Raw genomic sequence first — 24176 nt, 5'->3', positions numbered from 1 at the left:
CTGGGCCATGAAATACGACCTAAGGAACCATAGTCACCGCCATGCCATGACCGTTCCTCATTGTTTTGCTTTTTACGACCAAAAAACTAGAATTCCGCCCGATTCCCATATTTTCGTGTGCTCTAGCCCATGCCTTCCGAGTGGGCCCGGGTCCCCCAAAACCGGATTACCTAAAATTTTTCTAGGCCATCAAATACGACTTAAGGAACAATAGTCACCACCCTGCCATGGCCGTTCCTCATTGTTTTACATTTTTCGGCTAAAAAACTATAATTCCGCACGATACCCATATATTCGTGTGCTATAGCCCACGCCTTCCGAGTGGGTCCGTGCCCCACCGACCCTGATCGCCTAAAATTTTATCTGGGCCATCAAATACGACCTAAGGAACCTTTGTCACTGCCCCGCCATGACCGTTCCTCGTTGTTTTGCTTTATACGGCCAAAAAACTAGAATTTCGCCCGATTGCCATATTTTCGTGAGCTATAGCTCATGCCTTTCTCTTAAGCCCTGGCCCCCAGACACAGATTGCCTAAAAATTTTCTAGACTATCAAATACAACCTAAGGAACCATAGTCATCTCCCCGCTATGATCATTTCTCTTTCTTTTTTTTTTTGCATTTTACGGCCATAAAACTAGAATTCCGCATGATTCACATTATTTTGTGTGCTATACGTAGGCTTCCATGTGGGCCCGACACCCAGACCAGAATCACTTAAAATTATATGGGCCATCGATGATAGTCTATAATTATGTATTTTAGTCGATTATTACACTCTAATTTACTGCACTTTAGTTGAATTTTGCCCGATTACCATATTTTCGTGTGCTAATAGCCCACGCCTTCCGATTGGGCCCGGGTCCCCCGAAACTAGATTGCCTAAAATTTATCCTGGCCATCAAATACGACCTAAGGAACCATAGTCACCGCCCCACCATGGCCGTTCCTCGTTGTTTTGCATTTTATGGCAAAAAAACTAGAATTCCGCCCGATTCCCATATATTCGTGTGCTATAGCCCACGCCTTCCGAGTGGGTCCGGCCTCCCAAACCCCGATCGCCTAATATTTTTCTGTTCTATCAAAGACGACCTAAGGAACCATAGTCATCGCCCCGCCACGGCCGTTACTCGTTGTTTTGCATTTTACGACCAAAAAACTAGAATTCTGCCCGATTCCTATATATTCGTGTTCTATAGCCCACTCCTTCCGAGTGGGTCCAGGCCCCCCAGACCCCGATCGCCTAAAATTTATTTGGGCCATCTAATAGGACCTAAGGAACCATAGTCACCGCCCCTCCATGACCGTTTCTAGTTGTTTTACTTTTTACGACCAAAAAACTAGAATTCCGCCCGATCCCATATTTTCGTGTGCTAGTGCCCACGCCTTCCGAGTGGGCCCGGGTCCCCCAAAACCGGATTGCCTAAAATTTTTTCAGGCCATCAAATACGACCTAAGGAACCATAGTCACCGCCCCGCCATGGCCGTTCCTCGTTGCTTAGCTTTTTACGACCAAAAAACTAGAATTCCGCCCGATTCCCATATATTCATGTGCTATAGCCCACGCCTTTTGAGTGGGTCCAGGCCCCCGGACCCTGATCTCCTAAAATTTGTCTAGGCTATCAAATACGACCTAAGAAACCATAGCCACCGCCCCGCCCTGACCTTTCCTCGTTGTTTTGCTTTATATGGCCAAAAAACTAGAATTTTGCCCGAATGCCACATTTTCGTGTACTATAGCCCACGTCTTCCAAGTGGGTTCGGGCCCCCGGACCCCGATCGCCTAAAGTTTTTTTAGGCCATCAAATACGACCTAAGGAACCATAGTCACCGCCCCGCCATGACCGTTCCTCATTGTTTTGCTTTTTACGACCAAAAAACTAGAATTCCCTCCGATTCCCATATTTTCGTGTGCTCTAGCCCACGCCTTCCGAGTTGGCCCGGGTACCCCGAAACCGGATTGCCTAAAAAATTTCCAAGCCATCAAATATGACCTAAGGAACAATAGTCACCTCCCCGCCATGGCCGTTCCTCGTTGTTTTATATTTTTCGGCAATAAAACTAGAATTTCTGCCCGATTCCCATATATTCGTGTGCTATAGCCCACGCCTTCCGAGTGGGTTCCGGCCCCACCGACCCCGATTGCCTAAATTTTTTCGGGCTATCAAGTAAGACTTAAGGAACCATAACCATCGCCTCGCCATGTTCGTTCCTCGTAGTTTTGCTTTATATGGCCATAAAACTATAATTTTGCCCGATTGCCATATTTTCATGAGCTATATAGCCCACGCGTTCCAAGTGGGTCCGGGCCCCCGGACCCCGATCGCCTAACATTTTTCCGAGCCATCAAATACGACCTAAGGAACCATAGTCACCTCCCTGCCATGTTCGTTCCTTGTTTTTTGCATTTTACGGCCAAAAAACTAGAATTCCGCCTGATTCCCATATATTCGTGTGCTAAAGCTCGCGCCTTCTGAGAGGGTCCGGGCCCCCCGGACCCCGATCACCTAAACATTTCCCAGGCAATCAAATACGACCTAAAGAACCATAGCCACCGCCCCGCCATGACCGTTTCTCGTTGTTTTTCTTTATACTGCCAAAAATCTAGAATTTTGCCCGATTGCCATATTTTCGTGTGCTAATAGCCCACGCCTTCCAAGTGGGTCCGGGCCCCCGGACCCCAATCGCCTAAAAATTTTTTGGGCCATCAAATACGACATAAGGAACCATAGTCACCGCCCCGCCATGACCGTTCCTTGTTGTTTTGCTTTCTACGACCAAAAAACTAGAATTCCGCCCGATTCCCATATTTTCGTGTGCTCTAGCCCACGCCTTTCGAGTGGGCCCGGGTCCCTCGAAACCGGATTGCCTAAAATATTTCCAGGTCATGAAATACGACCTAAGGATCCATAGTCACCGCCCCTCCATGGCCGTTCCTCGTTGTTTTGCGTTTTACGTCCAAAAAACTAGAATTCCGCCTGATTCCCATATATTCGTCTGCTATAGCCCACGCCTTCCGAGTGGGTCCGAGCCCCCCGGACCCCGATCGCCTAAAAGTTTTCTGGGTTATCAAATATGACCTAAGGAACCATAGTCACTGCCTCGCCATGGCCGTTCCTCGTTGTTTTGCGTATTACGGCCTAAAAACTAGAATTTCGCCCGATTCCCATATATTCGTGTGCTATAGTCCACTCCTTCCGAGTGGGTCCGGGATCCCCGGACCCCGATCGCCTAAAATTAATTTGGGCCATCAAATACAACCTAAGGAACCATAGTCAACGTCCCACCATAACCGTTCCTCGTTATTTTTCTTTTTACGACCAAAAAAACAAGAATTCCGCCCAATTCCCATATTTTAGTGTGCTCTAGCGTGCCTTCCGAGTGGGCCCGGGTCCCCCGAAACCGGATTGCCTAAATTTTTTTCAGGCTACCAAATACGACCTAAGGAACCATAGTCACCGCCCCGCCAAGGCCGTTCCTCGTTCTTTTGCGTTTTATGGCCAAAAAACTAGAATTCCGCCCGATTCCCATATATTCGTGTGTTGTAGCCCACGCCTTCCGAGTGGGTACGGGCCCCCCGGACCCCGATCACCTAAAAATTTTTCGGGCTATCAAATACGAACTAAGTAACAATAGCCACCACCCCGCCATGAATGTTCCTCATTCTTTTGCTTTATACGGCCAAAAAAACTAGAATTTCGCCCGATTGCCATATTTTCGTGTGCTATTGCCCACGCCTTACAAGTGGGTCCGGTCCCTCGGACCCCGATCGCCTAAATTTTTTTTGAGCCAACAAATGCAACCTAAGGATCCATAGTCACCGCCTCGCCATGGCCGTTCCTCGTTCTTTTGCGTTTCACGACCGAAAAACTAGAATTTCACCAGATTTACATATTTTCGTGTGTTATAGACCACGCCTACCGAGTGGGTCCGGGCCCCCGGACCTTGATCGCCCAAAATTATTTCGAGCCATCAAATATGACCTAAGGAACCTAAGTCACCGCCCCTCCATGGCCTTTCCTCATTGTTTTGCGTTTTACGAACAAAAAACTAGAATTTTTCCCGATTCCTATATTTTCGTGTGCTATAGCCCACTCATTCCGAGTGGGTCCGGGCCCCCGGACCCCAATAGCCTAAAATTTATTTGGGCCATCAAATACGACCTAAGGAACCATAGTCAACGTCCCACCATAACCGTTCCTCGTTGTTTTTATTTTTACGACGAAAAAACTAGAATTCCGTGTGATTCCCATATTTTCGTGTGCTCTAGCCCACGTCTTCCGAGTGGGCCCGGGTCCCCCGAAATCGGATTGCCTAAAATTTTTCCAGGCCATCAAATACAACCTAAGGAACCATAGTCACCTCCCCGCCATGGCCGTTCCTCGTTGTTTTGCATTTTATGGACAAAAAACTAGAATTCCGCCCAATTCCCATATAATCGTGTGCTATAGCCCACGCCTTCCGAGTGGGTCCGGGCCCCCGGACCCGGATCGCCTAAAATTTTTTTGGGCCATCAAATAAGACCTAAGGAACCATAGTAAGCGCCCCTCCATGACTGTTCCTCATTGTTTTACATTTTTCGTCCAAAAAACTAGAATTCCGCCCGTTTCCCATATATTTGTGTGCTATATCCCACGCCTTCCAAGTGGGTCTGTACCCACTGACCCCAATCACCTAAAAATTTTCTGGGCTATCAAATATGACCTAAGGAACCATAGCCACCGCCCTTCCATGACCGTTCCTCGTTGTTTTGCTTTATACGGCCAAAAAACTAGAATTTCGCCCGATTACTATATTTTCGTGTGCGCCCATGCTCCGGGCCCCCGGACCCCGATCGCCTAAAATTTTTCCGAGCCATCCAATATGACCTAAGGAACCATAGGCACCGCCCCGCCATGTACGTTCCTTGTTTTTTGCGTTTTACGGCCAAAAACCTAGAATTCCACCTGATTCCTATATATTTGTGTGCTATAGCCTACGCCTTCCGAGTGGGTCCGAGCCCCCCAGACCCCGATCACCTAATATTTTTCCGAGATATCAAATACGACCTTAGGAACCATATATTCGTGTGTTGTAGCCCACGCCTTCCGAGTGGGTCTGGGCCCCCCGGATCCTGATCGCCTAAAAAAATTTTGGGCTATTAAATACGACCTAAGGAACCATAGCCACCGCCCCGCCATGACCGTTCCTCCTTGTTTTGCTTTATACGGCCAAAAAACTAGAATTTTGCCCGATTGCCATATTTTCGTGTGCTATATAGCCCACGCATTCCAAGTGGATCCGGGCCCCCGGACCCTGATCGCCTAAAATTTTTTTGGGCTATCAAATACGAACTAAGGAACAATAGCCACTGCTCCACCATGACCGTTCCTCATTGTTTTGCTTTATACGGCCAAAAAACTAAAATTTCGCCTGATTGCCATAGTTTTGTGTGCTATAGCCCACGCCTTCCATGTGGGTCCGGGCCCACAGACCCCGATCGCCTAAATTTTTTTCGGGATATCAAATACGACCTAAGGAACCATAGCCACCGCCCCGCCATGACCGTTCCTCGTTGTTTTGCGCTTTACGGCCAAAAAACTAGAATTCCGCCCGATTCCCATATATTCGTGTGCTATAGCCTACGCCTTCCGAGTGGGTCCGGGCCCCACGGACCCCAATCGTCTAAAATTTTTCCGGGCTATTAAATATGACCTAAGGAACCATAACCATCGCCCCACCATGACCGTTCCTCGTTGTTTTTCTTTATACGGCAAAAAAATTAGAATTTCTCCCGATTACCATATTTTCGTGTGCTATAGCCCACGCCTTCTAAGTGGGTCCGGGCCCCCGGACCCCGATCGCCTAAATAATTTTTGAGCCATCAAATACGACCTAAGGAACCATAGGCACCGCCCTGCCTTGTCCGTTCCTTTTTATTGTGTTTTACGGTCAAAAAACTAGAATTTCACCCGATTCTCATATATTTGTATGCTATAGCCTACGCCTTCTGAGTGGGTCCGGGCCCCCGGTACCCTGATCGCCTAAAAATTTTCCGAGATATAAAATACGACCTAAGGAACCATAGCCACCGCCCCTCCATGACTGTTCCTCGTTGTGTTGCGTTTTACGGCAAAAAAAACTATAATTCCGCCCGATTCCCTTATATTCGTATGTTGTAGCCCACGCCTTCCGAGTGGCCCTAGGCCCCCCAGATCCCGATCGCCTAAAAATTTTCGGGCTATTAAATACGACCTAAGGAACCATAGCCACCGCCCCGCCATGACCGTTCCTCCTTGTTTTGCTTTATACGGCCAAAAAACTAGAATTTTGCCCGATTGCAAGTGGGTCCGGGCCCCCGGGCCCTGATCGCCTAAAATTTTTCCGAGCCAAAACATATAACCTAAGGAACCATAGTCACCGCCCTTCCATGGCCGTTCCTCGTTGTCTTGCATTTTTCGACCAAAAAACTAGAATTTCACTCGATTCCCATATTTTTGTGTGTGCCCACGCCTTTCGAGTAGGTCCGGGCCCCCGGACCCCGATCGCCTAAAATTATTCTGGGCCATCAAATACGACCTAAGGAACCATAGTCACCGCCCCGCCATTTCTGTTCCTCCTTGTTTTACATTTTACGGACAAAAAACTAGAATTTCTCTCGATTCCCATATTTTCGTGTGCTAAAGCCCCCGCCTTCCGAGTGGGTCTGGGCCCCTGGACCCCGATCGCCAAAAATTATTCCGGGCCATAAAATACGACCTAAGGAACCATAGTCACTGCCCCACCATGGCCGTTCCTCGTTCTTTTGTGTTTTACGGCCAAAAAACTAGAATTCCGCCCGATTCCCATATATTCGTGTGTTGTAGCTCACGCCTTCCGAGTGGGTACGGGCCCCCCGGACCCCGATCGCCTGAAATTTTTTCGGGCTATCAAATATGAACTAAGTAACAATAGCCACCACCCCGCCATGAATGTTCCTCATTCTTTTGCTTTATACGGCCAAAAAACTAGAATTTTGCCCGATTGCCATATTTTCGTGTGCTATTGCCCACGCCTTACAAGTGGGTCCGGGCCCCCGGACCCCAATCGCCTAAATTTTTTCCGAGCCAACAAATACAACCTAAGGAACCATAGTCACCGCCCTGCCATGGCTGTTCCTCGTTCTTTTGCGTTTCACGACCAAAAAACTAGAATTTCATCGGATTTACATATTTTTGTGTGTTATAGCCCACGCCTACCGAGTGGGTCCGGGCCCCCGGACCTTGATCGCCCAAAATTATTTCGGGCCATCAAATATGACCTAAGGAACCTAAGTCACTGCCCCTCCATGGCTGTTCCTCATTGTTTTGCGTTTTACGAACAAAAAACTAGAATTTTTCCCGATTCCTATATTTTCGTGTGCTATAGCCCACTCATTCCGAGTGGGTCCGGGCCCCCGGACCCCAATAGCCTAAAATTTATTTGGGCCATCAAATGCCACCTAAGGAACCATAGTCAACGTCCCACCATAACCGTTCCTCGTTGTTTTTCTTTTTACGACCAAAAAATAAGAATTCCGCCCAATTCCCATATTTTCGTGTGCTCTAGCCCACGCCTTCCGAGTGGGCCCGGGTCCCCTGAAACCGGATTGCGTAAATTTTTTACAGGCCACCAAATACGACCTAAGGAACCATAGTCACCGCCCCGCCATGGCCATTCCTCGTTCTTTTGCGTTTTACGGCCAAAAAACTAGAATTCCGCCCGATTCTCATATATTCGTGTGTTGTAGCCCACGCCTTCGGAGTGGGTACGGGCCCCCCGGACCCCGATACCCTAAAATTTTTTCGGGCTATCAAATACGAACTAAGTAACAATAGCCACCACCCCGCCATGAATGTTCCTCATTCTTTTGCTTTATACGACCAAAAAAACTAGAATTTCGCCCGATTGCCATATTTTCGTGTGCTATTGCCCACGCCTTACAAGTGGGTCCGGGCCCCCGGACCCTGATCGCCTAAATTCTTTTCGAGCCCTACCTAAGGAACCATAGTCACCGCCCTGCCATGGCCGTTCCTCGTTCTTTTGCGTTTCACGACCAAAAAACTAGAATTTCACCGGATTTACATATTTTCGTGTGTTATAGACCACGCCTACCGAGTGGGTCCGGGCCCCCGGACCTTGATCGCCCAAAATTATTTCGGGCCATCAAATATGACATAAGGAACCTAAGTCACCGCCCCTCCATGGCCGTTCCTCATTGTTTTGCGTTTTACGAACAAAAAACTAGAATTTTTCCCGATTCCTATATTTTCGTGTGCTATAGCCCACTCATTCCGAGTGGGTCCGGGCCCCCGGACCCCAATAGCCTAAAGTTTATTTGGGCCATCAAATATGATCTAAGGAACCATAGTCACCGCCCTGCCATGACCGTTCCTCGTTATTTTGATTTTTACGACGAAAAAACTAGAATTCCGCCCGATTCCCATATTTTCGTGTGCTCTAGCCCACGCCTTCCGAGTGGGCCCGGGTCCCCCAAAATCGGATTGCCTAAAATATTTCCAGGCCATCAAATACAACCTAAGGAACCATAGTCACCTCCCCGCCATGGCCGTACCTCGTTGTTTTGCGTTTTACGGACAAAAAACTAGAATTCTGCCCAATTCCCAAATAATCGTGTGCTATAGCCCACGCCTTCCGAGTGGGTCCGGGCCCCCGGACCCGGATCGCCTAAAAGTTTTTTGGGCCATCAAATAAGACCTAAGGAACCATAGTAAGCGCCCCGCCATGACCGTTCCTCATTGTTTTACATTTTTCGTCCAAAAAACTAGAATTCCGCCCGATTCCCATATATTCGTGTGCTATAGCCCATACCTTCCAAGTGGGTCTGTGCCCACTGACCCCAGTCACCTAAAAAATTTCCGGGCTATCAAATATGACCTAAGGAACCATAACCACCGCCCTTCCATGACCGTTCCTCATTGTTTTTCTTTATACGGCCAAACAACTAGAATTTCGCCCGATTACTATATTTTCGTGTGCGCCCATGCTCCGGGCCCCCGGACCCCGATCGTCTAAAATTTTTCCGAGCCATCCAATACGACCTAAGGAACCATAGGCACCGCCCCACCATGTACGTTCCTTGTTTTTTGCGTTTTACGGCCAAAAACCTAGAATTCCACCCAATTCCTATATATTTGTGTGCTATAGCCTACGCCTTCCGAGTGGGTCCGGGCCCCCAGACCCCGATCACCTAATATTTTTTCGAGATATCAAATACGACCTTAGGAACCATATATTCGTGTGTTGTAGCCCACACCTTCCGAGTGGGTCTGGGCCCCCCGGATCCTGATCGCCTAAAAAAATTTTGGGCTATTAAATACGACCTAAGGAACCATAGCCACCGCCCCGCCATGACCGTTCCTCCCTGTTTTGCTTTATACGGCCAAAAAACTAGAATTTTGCCCGATTGCCATATTTTCGTGTGCTATATAGCCCACACATTCCAAGTGGATCCGGGCCCCCGGACCCCGATCGCCTAAAATTTTTTTGGGCTATCAAATACGAACTAAGGAACAATAGCCACTGCTCCACCATGACCGTTCCTCATTGTTTTGCTTTATACGGCCAAAAAACTAAAATTTCGCCTGATTGCCATAGTTTTGTGTGCTATAGCCCACGCCTTCCATGTGGGTCCGGGCCCACAGACCCCGATCGCCTAAATTTTTTTTGGGATATCAAATACGACCTAATGAACCATAGCCACCGCCCCGCCATGACCGTTCCTCGTTGTTTTGCGCTTTACGGCCAAAAAACTAGAATTCCGCCCGATTCCCATATATTCGTGTGCTATAGCCTACGCCTTCCGAGTGGGTCCGGGCCCCACGGACCCCAATCGTCTAAAATTTTTCCGGGCTATTAAATATGACCTAAGGAACCATAACCATCGCCCCACCATGACCGTTCCTCGTTGTTTTTCTTTATACGGCGAAAAAATTAGAATTTCTCCCGATTCCCATATTTTCGTGTGCTATAGCCCACGCCTTCTAAGTGGGTCCGGGCCCCCGGACCCCGATCGCCTAAAAATTTTTTGAGCCATCAAATACGACCTAAGGAACCATAGGCACCGCCCTGCCTTGTCCGTTCCTTTTTATTGTGTTTTACGGTCAAAAAACTAGAATTCCACCCGATTCTCATATATTTGTGTGCTATAGCCTATGCCTTCTGAGTGGGTCCGGGCCCCCTGTACCCTGATCGCCTAAAAATTTTCCGAGATATCAAATACGACCTAAGGAACCATAGCCACCGCCCCTCCATGACTGTTCCTCGTTGTGTTGCGTTTTACGGCAAAAAAAACTAGAATTCCGCCCGATTCCCTTATATTCGTATGTTGCAGCCCACGCCTTCCGAGTGGCCCTAGGCCCCCCAGATCCCGATCGCCTAAAAATTTTCGGGCTATTAAATACGACCTAAGGAACCATAGCCACCGCCCTGCCATGACCGTTCCTCCTTGTTTTGCTTTATACGGCCAAAAAACTAGAATTTTGCCCGATTGCAAGTGGGTCCGGGCTCCCGGGCCCTGATCGCCTAAAATTTTTCCGAGCCAAAACACATAACCTAAGGAACCATAGTCACCGCCCTTCCATGGCCGTTCCTCGTTGTCTTGCATTTTTCGACCAAAAAACTAGAATTTCACTCGATTCCCATATTTTTGTGTGTGCCCATGCCTTCCGAGTAGGTCCAGGCCCCCGGACCCCGATCGCCTAAAATTATTCTGGGCCATCAAATACGACCTAAGGAACCATAGTCACCGCCCTGCCATTGCCGTTCCTCGTTGTTTTACATTTTACGGACAAAAAACTAGAATTTCTCTCAATTCCCATATTTTCGTGTGCTAAAGCCCCCGCCTTCCGAGTGGGTCTGGGCCCCCGGACCCCAATCGCCTAAAATTATTCCGGGCCATAAAATACGACCTAAGGAACCATAGTCACTGCCCCACCATGGCCGTTCCTCGTTCTATTGTGTTTTACGGCCAAAAGACTAGAATTCCGCCCGATTCCCATATATTCATGTGTTGTAGCCCACGCCTTCCGAGTGGGTACGGCCCCCCTGGACGCCGATCGCCTAAAATTTTTTCGGGTTATCAAATACGAACTAAGTAACAATAGCCACCACCCCGCCATGAATGTTCCTCATTCTTTTGCTTTATACGGCCAAAAAACTAGAATTTCGCCCGATTGCCATATTTTCGTGTGCTATTGCCCATGCCTTACAAGTGGGTCCGGGCCCCTGGACCCCAATCGCCTAAATTTTTTTCGAGCCAACAAATACAACCTATGGAACCATAGTCACCACCCTGCTATGGCTGTTCCTCGTTCTTTTGCGTTTCACGACCAAAAAACTAGAATTTCACCGGATTTACATATTTTTTTGTATTATAGCCCACGCCTATCGAGTGGGTCCGGGCCCCCGGACCTTGATCGCCCAAAAATTATTTCGGGCCATCAAATATGACCTAAGGAACCTAAGTCACCGCCCCTCCATGGCCGTTCCTCATTGTTTTGCATTTTACGAACAAAAAACTAGAATTTTTCCCGATTCCTATATTTTCGTGTGCTATAGCCCACTCATTCCGAGTGGGTCCGGGCCCCCGGACCCCAATAGCCTAAAATTTATTTGGGCCATCAAATACGACCTAAGGAACCATAGTCAACGTCCCACCATAACCGTTCCTCGTTGTTTTTCTTTTTACGACCAAAAAACAAGAATTCCGCCCAATTCCCATATTTTCGTGTGCTCTAGCCCACGCCTTCCGAGTGGGCCCAGGTCCCCCGAAACCGGATTGCCTAAATTTTTTTCAGGCCCCCAAATACGACCTAAGGAACCATAGTCACCGCCCCGCCATGGCCGTTCCTCGTTCTTTTGCGTTTTACGGCCAAAAAATGAGAATTCCGCCCGATTCCCATATATTCGTGTGTTGTAGCCCACGCCTTCCGAGTGGGTACGGCCCGCCCGGACCCCGATCACCTAAAATTTTTTCGGGCTATCAAATACGAACTAAGTAACAATAGCCACCACCCCGCCATGAATGTTCCTCATTCTTTTGCTTTATACGGCCAAAAAAACTAGAATTTCGCCCGATTGCCATATTTTCGTGTGCTATTGCCCACGCCTTACAAGTGGGTCCGGGCCCCCAGACCCCGATCGCCTAAATTTTTTCCGAGCCAACAAATACAACCTAAGGAACCATAGTCACCGCCCTGCCATGGCCGTTCCTCGTTCTTTTGCGTTTCACGACCGAAAAACAAGAATTTCACCGGATTTACATATTTTCGTATGTTATAGACCACGCCTACCGAGTGGGTCCGGGCCCCCGGACCTTGATCGCCCAAAATTATTTCGGGCCATCAAATATGACCTAAGGAACCTAAGTCACCGCCCCTCCATGGCCGTTCCTCATTGTTTTACGTTTTACGAACAAAAAACTAGAATTTTTCCCGATTTCTATATTTTCGTGTGCTATAGCCCACTCATTCCGAGTGGGTCCGGGCCCCCGGACCCCAATAGCCTAAAATTTATTTGGGCCATCAAATACGACCTACGGAACCATAGTCACCGCCCTGCCAGGACTTCTCGTTATTTTGATTTTTACGACGAAAAAACTAGAATTCCGCCCGATTCCCATATTTTCGTGTGCTCTAGCCCACGCCTTCCGAGTGGGCCCAGGTCCCCCGAAATCGGATTGCCTAAAATTTTTCCAGGCCATCAAATACAACCTAAGGAACCATAGTCACCTCCACGCCATGGCCGTACCTCGTTGTTTTGCGTTTTACGGACAAAAAACTAGAATTCTGCCCAATTCTCATATAATCGTGTGCTATAGCCCACGCCTTCCAAGTGGGTCCGGGCCCCCGGACCCCGGTCACCTAAAATTTTTTCGGACCATCAAATAAGACCTAAGGAACCATAGTAACTGCCTCTCCATGACCGTTCCTCGTTGTTTTACATTTTTCGGCCAAAAAACTAGAATTCCGCCCGATTCCCATATATTCGTGTGCTATAGCCCACGCCTTCCAAGTGGGTCTGTGCCCACTGACCCCAATCGCCTAAAAATTTTTCGGGCTATCAAATATGACCTAAGGAACCATAGCCACTGCCCTTCCATGACCGTTCCTCGTTGTTTTGCTTTATACGGCCAAAAAACTAGAATTTCGCCCGATTACTATATTTTCGTGTGCTCTAGCCCACGCCTTCCGAGTGGGCCCGGGTCCCCCAAAATCGGATTGCCTAAAATATTTCTAGGCCATCAAATACAACCTAAGGAACAATAGTCACCTCCCCGCCATGGCCGTACCTCGTTGTTTTGCGTTTTACGGACAAAAAACTAGAATTCCGCCCAATTCCCATATAATCGTGTGCTATAGCCCACGCCTTCCGAGTGGGTCCGGGCCCCTGGACCCGGATCGCCTAAAATTTTTTTGGGCCATCAAATAAGACCTATGGAACCGTAGTAAGCGTCCCTCCATGACCATTCCTCATTGTTTTACATTTTTCATCCAAAAAACTAGAATTCCACCCGATTCCCATATATTCGTATGCTATAGCCCACGCCTTCCAAGTGGGTCTGTGCCCACTGACCCCAATCACCTAAAAATTTTCCGGGCTATCAAATATGACCTAAGGAACCATAACCACCGCCCTTCCATGACCGTTCCTCGTTGTTTTGCTTTATACGGCCAAAAAACTAGAATTTCGCCCGATTACTATATTTTCGGGTGCGCCCATGCTCCGGGCCCCCGGACCCCGATCGCCTAAAATTTTTCCGAGCCATCCAATATGACCTAAGGAACCATAGGCACTGCCCCGCCATGTACGTTCCTTGTTTTTTGCATTTTACGGCCAAAAAACTACAATTCCACCCGATTCCTATATATTTGTGTGCTATAGCCTACGCCTTCCGAGTGGGTCCGGGCCCCCCAGACCCGGATCACCTAATATTTTTCCGAGATATCAAATACGACCTAAGGAACCATATATTCATGTGTTGTAGCCCACGCCTTCCGAGTGGGTCCGGGCCCCCTTATCCCGATCGCCTAAAAAAATTTCGGGCTATTAAATACGACCTAAGGAACCATAGCCACCGCCCCGCTATGACCGTTCCTCCTTGTTTTGCTTTATACGGCCAAAAAACTAGAATTTTGCCTGATTGCCATATTTTCGTGTGCTATATAACCCACGCCTTACAAGTTGGATCCGGTCCCCCGGACCCCGATCGCCTAAAATTTTTTTGGGCTATCAAATACGAACTAAGGAACAATAGCCACTGCTCCACCATGACCGTTCCTCATTGTTTTGCTTTATACGGCCAAAAAACTAAAATTTCGCCTGATTGCCATAGTTTTGTGTGCTATAGCCCACGCCTTCCATGTGGGTCCGGGCCCACAGACCCCGATCACCTAAATTTTTTCCGGGATATCAAATACGACCTAAGGAACCATAGCCACCACCCCGCCATGACCGTTCCTCGTTGTTTTGCGTTTTACGGCCAAAAAACTAGAATTCCGCCCGATTCCCATATATTCGTGTGCTATAGCCTACGCCTTCCGAGTGGGTCCGGGCCCCATGGACCACAATCGTCTAAAAATTTTCTGGGCTATTAAATATGACCTAAGGAACCATAACCATCGCCCCACCATGACCGTTCCTCGTTGTTTTTCTTTATACGGCGAAAAAAATTAGAATTTCGCCCGATTACCATATTTTCGTGTGCTATAGCCCACGCCTTCTAAGAGGGTCCGGGCCCCCGGACACCGATCGCCTAAAAATTTTTTGAGCCATCAAATATGACCCAAGGAACCATAGGCACCGCCCCGCCTTGTCCGTTCCTTTTTTTGTGTTTTACGGTCAAAAAACTAGAATTCCACCCGATTCTCATATATTTGTGTGCTATAGCCTACGCCTTCTGAGTGGGTCCGGGCCCCCCCGTACCCTGATCGCCTAAAAATTTTCCGAGATATCAAATACGACCTAAGGAACCATAGCCACTGCCCCTCCATGACTGTTCCTCGTTGTTTTGCGTTTTACGGCAAAAAAAACTAGAATTCCGCCCGATTCCCTTATATTCGTGTGTTGTAGCCCACGCCTTCCGAGTGGCTCTAGGCCCCCCAGATCCCGACCGCCTAAAAATTTTCGGGCTATTAAATACGACCTAAGGAACCATAGCCACCGCCCCGCCATGAACGTTCCTCCTTGTTTTGCTTTATACGGCCAAAAAACTAGAATTTTGCCCGATTGCAAGTGGGTCGGGGCCCCCGGGCCCTGATCGCCTAAAGTTTTTCCGAGCCAAAACATATAACCTAAGGAACCATAGTCACCGCCCTTCCATGGCCGTTCCTCGTTGTTTTGCATTTTTCGACCAAAAAACTAGAATTTCGCTCGATTCCCATATTTTTGTGTGTGCCCACGCCTTCCGAGTAGGTCCGGGCCCCCGGACCCTGATCGCCTAAAATTATTCTGGGCCATCAAATACGACCTAAGGAGCCATAGTCACCGCCCCGCCATTACCGTTCCTCGTTGTTTTATATTTTACAGACAATAAACTAGAATTTCTCCCGATTCCCATATTTTCGTGTGCTAAAGCCCCCGCCTTCCGAGTGTGTCTGGGCCCCCGGACCCCGATCGCCTAAAATTATTCCGGGCCATAAAATACGACCTAAGGAACCATAGTCACTGCCCCACCATGGCCGTTCCTCGTTCTTTTGCGTTTTACGGCCAAAAAACTAGAATTCCGCCCGATTCCCATACCCCGTGTGTTGTAGCCCACGCCTTCCGAGTGGGTACGGGCCCCCCATACCCCGATCGCCTAAAATTTTTTCGGGCTATCAAATACGAACTAAGTAACAATAGCCACCACCCCACCATGAATGTTCCTCATTCTTTTGCTTTATACGGCCAAAAAACTATAATTTCGCCCTATTGCCATATTTTCGTGTGCTATTGCCCACGCCTTACAAGTGGGTCCGGGCCCCCGGACCCCAATCGCCTAAATTTTTTCCGAGCCAACAAATACAACCTAAGGAACCATAGTCACCGCCCTGCCATGGCTGTTCCTCGTTCTTTTGCGTTTCACGACCAAAAAACTAGAATTTCACCGGATTTACATATTTTCGTGTGTTATAGCCCACGCCTACCGAGTGGGTCCGGGCCTCTGGACCTTGATCGCCCAAAATTATTTCGGGCCATCAAATATGACCTAAGGAACCTATGTCACCACCCCTCCACGGCCGTTCCTCATTGTTTAGCATTTTACGAACAAAAAACTAGAATTTTTCCCGATTCCTATATTTTCGTGTGCTATAGCCCACTCATTCCGAGTGGGTCCGGGCCCCCGGACCCCAATAGCCTAAAATTTATTTGGGCCATCAAATACGACCTAAGGAACCATAGTCACCGCCCTGCCATGACCGTTCCTCGTTATTTTGATTTTTACGACGAAAAAACTAGAATTCCGCCCGATTCCCATATTTTCGTGTGCTCTAGCCCACGCCTTCCGAGTGGGCCCGGGTCCCCCGAAATCGGATTGCCTAAAAATTTTCCAGGCCATCAAATACAACCTAAGGAACCATAGTCACCTCCACGCCATGGCCGTACCTCGTTGTTTTGCGTTTTACGGACAAAAAACTAGAATTCTGCCCAATTCTCATATAATCGTGTGCTATAGCCCACGCCTTCCAAGTGGGTCCGGGCCCCCTGACCCCGATCACCTAAAATTTTTTCGGGCCATCAAATAAGACCTAAGGAAACATAGTAACTGCCCTTCCATGACCGTTCCTCGTTGTTTTACATTTTTCGGCCAAAAAACTAGAATTCCGCCCGATTCCCATATATTCGTGTGCTATAGCCCACGCCTTCCAAGTGGGTCTGTGCCCACTGACCCCAATCAATAGTAAAATTTTCCGGGCTATCAAATATGACCTAAGGAACCATAGCCACCGCCCTTCCATGACCGTTCCTCGTTGTTTTGCTTTATACGGCCAAAAAACTAGAATTTCGCCCGATTACTATATTTTCGTGTGAGCCCATGCTCCGGGCCCCCAGACCCCGATCGCCTAAAAATTTTCCGAGCCATCAAATACGACCTGAGGAACAATAGGCACCGCCCTGCCATGTACGTTCCTTGTTTTTTGTGTTTTACGGCCAAAAAACTAGAATTCCACCCGATTCCTATATATTTGTGTGCTATAGCCTACGCCTTCCGAGTGGGTCCGGGCCCCCCAGACCCCGATCGCCCAAAATTTTTCTGGGCTATCAAATACGCACTAAGGAACAATAGCCACTGCTCCGCCATGACCGTTCCTCATTGTTTTGCTTTATACGGCCAAAAAACTAAAATTTTGCCTGATTGCCATATTTTCGTGTGCTATATAGCCCACACCTTCCAAGTGGGTCCGGGCCCCCGGACCCCGATCGCCTAAAATTTTTTTGGGCTATCAAATACGAACTAAGGAACAATAGCCACTTCTCCGCCATGACCGTTCCTCATTGTTTTGCTTTATACGGCCAAAAAACTAAAATTTTGCCTGATTGCCATATTTTTGTGTGGCCCACGCCTTCCAAGTGGGTCCGGGCCCACGGACCCCGATCGCCTAAAAATTTTTCGGGATATCAAATACGACCTAAGGAACCATAGCCACCACCCCGCCATGACCGTTCCTCGTTGTTTTGCGTTTTACGGCCAAAAAACTAGAATTCCGCCCGATTCCCATATATTCGTGTGTTGTAGCTCAAGCCTTCCGACTGGGTCCGGCCCCCCGGATCTCGATTGCCTAAAAATTTTCCGGGCTATTAAATACAATCTAAGGAACATAGCCACCATCCTTTCATGACCGTTCCTCCTTGTTTTGCTTTATACGGCCAAAACACTAGAATTTTGCCCTTTTGCCATATTTTTGTGCGCTATAGGCCACGCCTTCCAACTGGGTCCAGGCCCTCGAACCCCGATCCCCTATAATTTTTCCGAGCCAAAAAATATAACCTAAGGAAGCATAGTCACCGCCCTGCCATGGCTGTTCCTCGTAGTTTTGCGTTTTACGATTAAAAAACTAGAATTTCGCCGGATTCCCATATTTTCGTGTGTGCCCACGCCTGCCGAGTGGGTCCTGGCCCCCGGACCCCGATCGCCTAAAATTATTCCGGGCCATCAAATACGAACTAAGGAACCATTGTCACCGCCCCGCCATGGCCGTTCCTCGTTGTTTTACATTTTACGGACAAAAAACTAGAATTTCTCCCGATTCCCACATTTTCGTGTGCTATAGCCCACTCCTTCCGCGTGGCCCGGACCCCAATCGCCTAAAATTTATTTGGGCCATCAAATACAACCTAAGGAACCATAGTCACTGCCCCGCCATGACCGTTCCTCATTGGATTACTTTTTACGACCAAAAAACTAGAATTCCGCCCGATTCCCATATTTTCGTGTGCTCTAGCCCACGCCTTCCGAATGGGACCGGGTCCCCCGAAACCGGATTACCTAAAATTTTTTCAGGCCATCAAATACGACTTAAGGAACCATTGTCACCGCCCTGCCATGGCCGTTCCTCGTTGTTTTGCTTTATCCGGCCAAAAAATTAGAATTTCGCCCGATTACCATATTTTCATGTGCTCTAGCCCACGCCATCGCCTAAATTTTTTTTGAGCCATCCAATATGACCTAAGGAACCATAGGCACCGCCCGATTCCTATATATTTGTGTGCTATAGCCTACGCCTTCTGAGTGGGTCCGGGCCCCCCAGACCCCGATCGCCTAAAATTTTTCAAAGATATCAAATACGACCTAAGGAACCATAGCCACCACCCCGCCATGACCGTTCCTCATTGTTTTGCATTTTACGGCTAAAAAACTAGAATTCCGCCCGATTCCTATATATTCGTGTGTTGTAGCCCACGCCTTCCGAGTGGGTCCGGGCCCCCCGGATCCCGATCCCCTAAAAATTTTCCGGGCTATTAAATACGACCTAAGGAACCATAGCCACTGCCCCGCCATGACCGTTCCTCCTTGTTTTGGTTTATACGGCCAAAAAACTAGAATTTTGCCCGATTGCCATATTTTCATGTGCTATAGCCCACGCATTCCAAGTGGGTCCGGGCCCCCGGACCCCGATCGCCTAAAATTTTTTTGGGCTATCAAATACGAACTAAGGAACAATAGCTACTGCCCCGCCATGACCGTTCCTCATTTTTTTGCTTTATACGTCCAAAAAACTATAATTTTGCCTGATTGCCATATTTTCGTGTGCTATAGCCCACGCCTTCCAAGTGGGTCCGGGCCCCCGGACCCCGATCGACTAAAATTTTTTTGAGATATCAAATATGACCTAAGGAACCATAGCCACCGCCCCTCCATGACTGTTCCTCGTTGTTTTGCATTTTACGGCAAAACAACTAGAATTTCGCCCGATTCCCTTATATTCGTGTGTTGTAGCCCACGCCTTCCGAGTGGGTCTAGGCCCCCCAGATCCCGATCGCCTAAAAATTTTCGGGCTATTAAATACGACCTAAGGAACCATAGCCACCGCCCTGCCATGACCGTTCCTCATTGTTTTGCTTTATACGGCCAAAAAATTAAAATTTCGCCCGATTGCCATATTTTCATGTGCATAGCCCACGCCTTTCAAGTGGGTCCGGGCCCCCGGACCCCGATCGCCTAAAAATTTTTCGAGCCAAAAAATATAACCTAAGGAAGCATAGTCACCGCCCTGTCATGGCCGTTCCTCGTTGTTTTGCGTTTTACGATTAAAAAACTAGAATTTTGCCGGATTCCCATATTTTCGTGTGTGCCCACGCCTTCCGAGTGGGTCTGGGCCCCCGGACCCCGATCGCCTAAAATTATTCCGGGCCATCAAATACGACCTAAAGAACCATAGTCACCGCCCCTCCATGGCCGTTCCTCGTTGCTTTACATTTTACAGACAAAAAACTAGAATTTCTCCCGATTTCCATATTTTCATGTGCTATAGCCCACTCCTTCCGAGTGGCCCGGACCCCAATCGCGTAAAATTTATTTGGGCCATCAAATACAACCTATGGAACCATAGTCACCACCCCTCCATGACCGTTCCTCGTTGTTTTACTTTTTACGACCAAAAAACTAGAATTCCGCCTGATTCCCATATTTTCGTATGCAGAGCCCACGCCTTCAGAGTGGGCCCGGGTCCCCCGAAAGAGGATTGCCTAAAAATTTTCTAGGCCATCAAATACGACCTAAGGAACCATAGTCACCGCCCCGCTATGTCCGTTCCTCGTTGTTTTGCATTTTACGGACAAAAAACTAGAATTCCTCCCGATTCTCATATTTTCGTGTGCCTGTAGCCCACTCCTTCCGAGTGGGTCCGAGCCCCCCAGACCCCAATCGCCTAAAATTTTTTTGGGCCGTAAAATATGACCTAAGGAACCATAGTCACCACCCCGCCATGACAGTTCCTCGTTGGTTTACTTTTTACGACCAAAAAACTAGAATTCCGCCCGATTCCAATATTTTCGCGTGCTCTAGCCCACGCCTTCCGAGTGGGACCGGGTCCCCCGAAATCGGATTACCTAAAATTTTTCCAGGCCATCAAATACGACCTAAGGAACCATTGTCACCGCCCTGCCATGGCCGTTCCTCGTTGTTTTGCGTTTTACAGCCAAAAAACTAGAATTCCGCCCGATTCCCATATATTCGTGTGTTGTAGCTCAAGCCTTCCGAGTGGGTCCGGCCCCCCGGATCTCGATTGCCTAAAAATTTTCCGGGCTATTAAATACAATCTAAGGAACCATAGCCACCATCCTTTCATGACCGTTCCTCCTTGTTTTGATTTATACGGCCAAAACACTAGAATTTTGCCCTTTTGCCATATTTTCGTATGCTATAGGCCACGCCTTCCAACTGGGTCCAGGCCCCCGAACCCCGATCCCCTATAATTTTTCCGAGCCAAAAAATATAACCTAAGGAAGCATAGTCACCGCCCTGCCATGGCCGTTCCTCGTAGTTTTGCGTTTTACGATTAAAAAACTAGAATTTCGCCGGATTCTCATATTTTCGTGTGTGCCCACGCCTGCCGAGTGGGTCCTGGCCCCCGGACCCCGATCGCCTAAAATTATTCCGGGCCATCAAATACGAACTAAGGAACCATTGTCACCGCCCCGCCATGGCCGTTCCTCGTTGTTTTACATTTTACGGACAAAAAACTAGAATTTCTCCCGATTCCCACATTTTCGTGTGCTATAGCCCACTCCTTCCGCGTGGCCCGGACCCCAATCGCCTAAAATATATTTGGGCCATCAAATACAACCTAAGGAACCATAGTCACTGCCCCGCCATGACCGTTCCTCATTGGATTACTTTTTACGACCAAAAAACTAGAATTCCGCCCGATTCCCATATTTTCGTGTGCTCTAGCCCACGCCTTCCAAATGGGACCGGGTCCCCCGAAACCGGATTACCTAAAAATTTTTCAGGCCATCAAATACGACTTAAGGAACCATTGTCACCGCCCTGCCATGGCCGTTCCTCGTTGTTTTGCGTTTTACGGCCAAAAAACAAGAATTCCGCCCAATTCCCATATATTCGTGTGTTGTAGCCCAAGCCTTCCGAGTGGGTCCGGCCCCCCGGATCCTGATTGCCTAAAAATTTTCCGGGCTATTAAATACAACCTACAGAACCATAGCCACCACCCCTCCATGACCGTTCCTCCTTGTTTTCCTTTATACGGCCAAAAAACTAGAATTTTGCCCTTTTGCCATATTTTTGTGTGCTATAGCCCACGCCTTCCAACTGGGTCTGGGCCCCCGGACCCCGATCACCAAAAATTTTTCCGATCCAAAACATATAACCTAAGGAAGCATAGTCACTGCCCTGCCATGGCCGTTCCTCGTTGTTTTGCGTTTTACGATTAAAAAACTAGAATTTTGCCGGATTCCCATATTTTCGTGTATGCCCACGCCTGCCGAGTGGGGTCCTGGCCCCCGGACCCCGATCGCCTAAAATTATTTCGGGCCATCAAATACGACCTAAGGAACCATAGTCACCGCCCCGCCATGGCCATTTCTCATTGTTTTACATTTTACGGACAAAAAACTAGAATTTCTCCCGATTACCATATTTTCGTGTGCTATAGCCCACTCCTTTCGAGTGGCCCGGACCCCAATCGCCTAAAATTTATTTGGGCCATCAAATACAACCTATGGAACCATATTCACCGCCCCTCCATGACCGTTCCTCGTTGTTTTACTTTTTACGACCAAAAAACTAGAATTCCGCCTGATTCCCATATTTTCGTGTGCAGAGCCCACGCCTTCCGAGTGGTCCCGGGTCCCCCGCAACAGGATTGCCTAAAAATTTCCTAGGCCATCAAATATGACCTAAGGAACCCTAGCCACCACCCCTCCATGACCGTTCCTCCTTGTTTTGCTTTATACGGCCAAAAAACTAGAATTTTTCCCTTTTGCAATATTTTCGTGTGCTATAGCCCACGCCTTCCAACTGGGTCCGGGCCCCCGAACCCCGATCGCATAAAAATTTTTCCGAGCCAAAAAATATAACCTGAGGAAGCATAGTCACCGCCCTGCCATGGCCGTTCCGCGTTGTTTTGTGTTTTACGATAAAAAAAATAGAATTTCGCCATATTTCCATATTTTCGTGTGTGCCCACGTCTGCCGAGTGAGTCCGGGCCCCCGGACCCCGATCGCCTAAAATTATTTCGGGCCGTCAAATACAAACTATGGAACCATAGTCACTGCCCCGCCATGGCCGTTCCTCGTTGTTTTGCGTTTTACCGCCAAAAAACTAGAATTCCGCCCGATTCCCATATATTCGTGTGTTGTAGCCCACGCCTTCCGAGTGGGTCCGACCCCCGGATCCCGATTGCCTAAAAATTTTCTGGGCTATTAAATACAACCTAAAGAACCATAGCCACCGCCCCGACATGACTGTTCCTCCTTGTTTTGCTTTATACGGTCAAAAAACTAGAATTTTGCCCTTTTGCCATATTTTCGTGTGCTATAGCCCACGCCTTCCAACTGGGTCCGGGCCCCCGGACCCGATCGCCTAAAATTTTTCAAAGCCAAAAAATATAACCTAAGGAAGCATAGTCACCACCCTGCCATGGTCGTTCCTCGTTGTTTTGCGTTTTACGATAAAAAAACTAGAATTTCGCCTGATTCCCATATTTTCGTGTGTGCCCACGCCTGCCGAGTGGGTCCGGGCCCCCTGACCCTGATCGCCTAAAATTATTCCGGGCCATCAAATACGACCTAAGGAACCATAGTCACCGACCCGCCATGGCCGTTCCTCGTTGTTTTACATTTTACGGACAAAAAACTAGAATTTCTCCCGATTCCCATATTTTCGTGTGCTATAGCCCACTCCTTCCAAGTGGTCCGGACCCCAATCGCCTAAAATTTATTTGGGCCATCAAATACAACCTATGGAACCATAGTCACCGCCCCTCCATGATCATTCCTCGTTGTTTTACTTTTTACGACCAAATTCCTAGAATTCCGCCCAATTCCCATATTTATTTATGCAGAGCCCATGCCTTCCGAGTGGGCCCGAGTCCCCCAAAACAGGATTGCCTGAAATTTTTCCAGGCCATCAAATATGACCTAAGGAACCATAGTCACCGCCCCGCCATGATCGTTCCTTGTTGTTTTGCATTTTACGGACAAAAAACTAGAATTTCTCCTGATTCCCATATTTTCGTGTGCCTGTAGCCTACTCCTTCTGAGTGGGTCCGGGCCCCCCGTACCCCAATCGCCTAAAATTTATTTGGGCCGTAAAATATGACCTAAGGAACTATAGTCACCGCCCCGCCATGACCGTTCCTCGTTGGTTTACATTTTACGACCAAAAAACTAGAATTCCACCCGATTCCCATATTTTCGTGTGCTCTAGCCCACGCCTTCCGAGTGCGACCGGGTCCCCCGAAACCGGATTGCCTAAATTTTTTCCAGGCCATCAAATACGACCTAAGGAACCATTGTTATCCCCCTCCATGGCCGTTGCTCGTTGTTTTGCGTTTTACGGCCAAAAAACCTAGAATTCCGCCCGATTCCCATATTCTTGTGTTGTAGCCCACGCCTTCCGAGTGGGTATGGACCCCCCGGATCCCGATCGCCTAAGAATTTTCCGGGCTATTAAATACAACCTACAGAACCATAGCCACCACCCCTCCATGACCGTTC

The sequence above is a fragment of the Nicotiana tabacum genome, chromosome 17 (genome assembly GCF_000715075.1).
Source record: "Nicotiana tabacum cultivar K326 chromosome 17, ASM71507v2, whole genome shotgun sequence".
NCBI lineage: Eukaryota > Viridiplantae > Streptophyta > Magnoliopsida > Solanales > Solanaceae > Nicotiana > Nicotiana tabacum.
Note: the sequence above shows the minus strand (reverse complement) of the source record.